General features: G+C 49.8%; 1 protein-coding gene across 1 annotated transcript in view; it reads right to left on the reverse strand.

Annotated features, from left to right (window-relative positions):
- Positions 1-2,489, reverse strand: part of CNOT1 (CCR4-NOT transcription complex, subunit 1) — a 124,702-nt gene extending 122,213 nt beyond the window's left edge. Inside the window, exon 1 of the mRNA XM_011994009.1 lies at positions 2,331-2,489. The gene's annotated coding sequence lies outside the window, so the exon portion shown is untranslated. The remainder of the gene's footprint in view (positions 1-2,330) is intronic.
- Positions 2,490-3,670: the final 1,181 nt, after the last annotated feature.

A 3,670-nucleotide genomic window follows, 5' to 3' on the forward strand; every position in this document is an offset into this window, starting at 1 on the left:
AAAAAAAAAAAAAAAAAAAAAGTTTATCATAAACAGATCAGAATCTATCCAAAAACATACTCAGAAAAAGTAAAATGCAACATAATTTGAAATCAGACTTTAAAGCATGTTCTGAAAAGATGGCAAGCATTTCCATTTGTTTTCACAGTTTTTTTTAATGACTTGACTCCAAATAAGGATGTCTTATTACTTAGCTTGACAACATTTATATTAAAGAGACTAGGATCTAAACCCCCAGGAGAAATTTAGAAACCAGAAAAAAAGAAAATGAACCCAGGGTGGTAAGCTGGGAACCAAAAAGAACGTTATTTCAATTCTTTTCCACCATAATGCCACAAAACTGTACCTTAAAACTTCTAAGATTACAATCTTAGGTAAGAAAAGGAAATATTTTCAGTTACAAATAGACATGCCTTTGTGCCTTGATTCTAGACTCTTTTTTTTTTGAGACAAAGTCTCCATGTCCCCCAGGCTGGAGTGCAGTGGCTCTGTCTCGGCTCACTGCAACCTCCACCTCCCGGGTTCAAGCGATTCTCCCGCCTCAGTCTCCCAAGTAGCTGGGATTACAGGCACCTGCCACCACACCCGACTAATTTTTGTATTTCTAGTAGAGACGAGGTTTCACCATGTTGGCCAGGCTGGTCTCGAACTCCTGACCTCTGGTGATTCACTCACCTCGGCCTCCATAAGTACTGGGACTACAGGCGTGAACCATCGCACCCAGTCGATTCTAGACTTGTTTCCACTATGACTTGGAGGACTCACACTTGTTGAAAAGGGATCAACTCCCCAAACTAGTTTTATCAACATGCTACCATTTCACTGAAAACACAGCTAGTCACCTAAAACCATGTATCATCAATGCACGTTCTCCTTAGACAAGGTAACAATTTGCAGTGTCCTAAGACATAATTATTTAAACTGTTACCACATGTCTTCTTAATAGCTAAAATACTCTGCTGCCAATCTCTAAAAGGGTAGGAATGCCAACCTGGACCACAGGCCACTTAAGTATTAAACCCACGTACCCAAACAAAAAAATTGTTCTTAATCTGTTTCATCTTCTTCCTAATATTTTACTTGCCCTCCCTCTTTGTTTTAATACATATATCCCCTATTCCTATCAAGGAGGCTGTCATAAGGAAAACTTTCGGCATTTTTTCAAACAGTATAATTATATTCACTCAATTATCGACTTAAAAAAAAACCCAAGTAGTCACAGGCGATCGAATTGTAGAGAAATCGGCAGGGTAGGTTAAGCATTGTTGCTCAGTTTTCAGGAAGAAAACAGACCTTAATTGATTAGAGTCCTAAGAAATGGGACATTTGATTGAAGTAACTTCATGGGAAAAGTTTGTCATAAAGTTTATTTTAAATACAACATTTTCAAACACACAGATGTCAAGCATTCTTTTTTAATCTACAAAGCTTACTCCTCGTGGAGTTAGTATCGGTGAGCCCTCTTGGGTAAATTCTGCAGAGGAGGTGGTACTGAAAAAGTATTATTTGTGTTTGGCCTTAAGTACCTCTACAAGATCTGCAGTGGATCTCATCAGCCTCGAGGCCTACAAGTGTTCAGTTCACTAGCGGGACACTTGTCCTGGGTGAGCAGGGCCGCCACTACTGCAGACACCGGACCGAGTAGGTGGGGGCCGACTTCAAAGAAAGTGTGAGCGCCCAGGCGCGCGAGTGGAACAAAACCTGTAGCAAGTAATAAGGAAGTGCTCGCTCCCGCCCGCCCTTCCCATCCGGGGACACCCGAAACCTGGGGGGCTTTGACAACGTGCTGGGGGCGTCAGAGGGGGAGAGTGGCAGCTCCGAGTACACGGAGAAGAACTGGAAACGTAAAAAAACTCCAAACACGGTGCCCCTCGCCCGAAGCGCTAGGCCTCGGGAGCCGATGCCCACTGCAACCATCCGGGAGCAGAGACAGACAGAGTAGTTGAGGAGCTCGTGGAGGTCTCAGGAGGGTGCAACCCGCGCGAAGCCAGGCCCAGCGACACGAACTGCCGCCACTGCCGCCCCCTGAGCCTCCAGGCCCAGGACAGAGACCACCCCGGGTCTCACCCCGAGCTCTGCCCTCCGCTCCCTGGAGCCTTCTGGCTGGCCTCTAATTTTCAGAGCGCGAAGCCTCCGAGAGCCGTGCGGAGAAGAGTCCGCCCTCTCCCGCCTCGTCCTAATTCCCCGTCCCGGCTGCCTCTCACTCCCTGGAGCTCCGGGAAACGCTTCCAGTGGCCCCAGGTCCACCCCTATTCCTCTTCCCACCGGCACTCGCGTTCCCAAGCTGTCACCGCCACCCTACCGTAGCCCCTGACGCCAGCCCGCCTCACCTCAGGCGGCTCCGGCAGCGCTGGACACAGGAAACTCCTGGGTCCCCGACTCCGGCTCTCCTCGACCCCCTCTTCGGTTAACTCCGCTTATTTCTCTACAAAATGGCGCCGGAGGTCGCGCGCTCACGTCGCGGCCTTTCGCCTCCCCGTTCCCATTTCATCATTCGCTGCCCGCCCGAGGAGGGATGGCCCCAGTGCCAGCCAATGGCCGCGCCCCGCCTGTGGCTCCTAGCCAATCACCGACAGGTGCCCGCGGATTTAAACCAATCACACTCTATCACTTGCAGAAGTCGAGGAAGAAACCAGGCTCCTGCTAGCAACTACCAATCCGGACTCTTACTTCGCGGACTTTGGCCAATTGCCGCTCACCAGGCCCAGGGGACCAGAGTCAGAGCCCTCGCGCCTGCGCTCGAGGCGAGGGCCAATAAGAAGACGCTGGTAACTTCGATTTGGGGCTTCACATACTTCCCACCTGCCCTCGAGGGCTGCAACCAGTGGGGCTTGGCATTGCCTTTGAGGAACAATAAATTATGGAAGGGGTCCATAACTCCTCGCCACCCTGCGCGGGAACTACTTTGAGTTACAGTGAAACAGCCTTCCTCCACTTTCCTTCCTCTTTCGAAATGTCACGATCCAGCAGACTTCGGGGATTCCCAACCGAAACATTCCCCTCCCCTAGTGTCCCTTTGGCGGGGAACGCCAGCCAGAAAGCAACCCAGGTTGCGACTAGAGTTGGGGCGCTTTGCATCCTGGGATGTGTAGTCGCGCTCCCCTACCCCGTTCCCATCTCAGAAGTAATGCGACTTCGTCAGTCACTGGCTGCGACCTAGAAGGAGCAGTGCATGCTGGGGGATGTAGTCACCCAGGTGGCCACCTTGTCCTCGCTTGCTTCGCGTTGGTCAAGGGAACTTTGTTTTAGTTCTGCCTATTGAAGAAAGGACACCTTCCAGAGACGCCTTCCAGAGACGTAGGAGACGCAAGTTCTCTTACTGGCTTAAGTCCTAGAAGCCTTCTAAGAAAGGATACCCATGTCCTTCGCTCTCAAGAGAAAAAGCATAGAGACATATTTTGCTTTGGTTTGTTTCTTATCTATGATAGTTGGTAAGATTTTATACTCACCTGTACCCCAAAGAGAAAGGATTGGGAAGGAAGTGTTGACTGGTTAGCTGTATTACCTTTTGAAATTAAGGCCGGGCACGGTGGCTCACGCTTGTAATCCCAGCACTTTGGGAGGCTGAGGCGGGTGGATCACGAGGTCAGGAGATCGAGACCATCCTGGCTAACAACCGTGAAACCCCATCTCTACTAAAATGCAAAAAAAATAGCCGGGCGTGGTGGCT

Source organism: Mandrillus leucophaeus, unplaced genomic scaffold (assembly GCF_000951045.1).
Source record: "Mandrillus leucophaeus isolate KB7577 unplaced genomic scaffold, Mleu.le_1.0 Scaffold44, whole genome shotgun sequence".
Taxonomy (NCBI): domain Eukaryota; kingdom Metazoa; phylum Chordata; class Mammalia; order Primates; family Cercopithecidae; genus Mandrillus; species Mandrillus leucophaeus.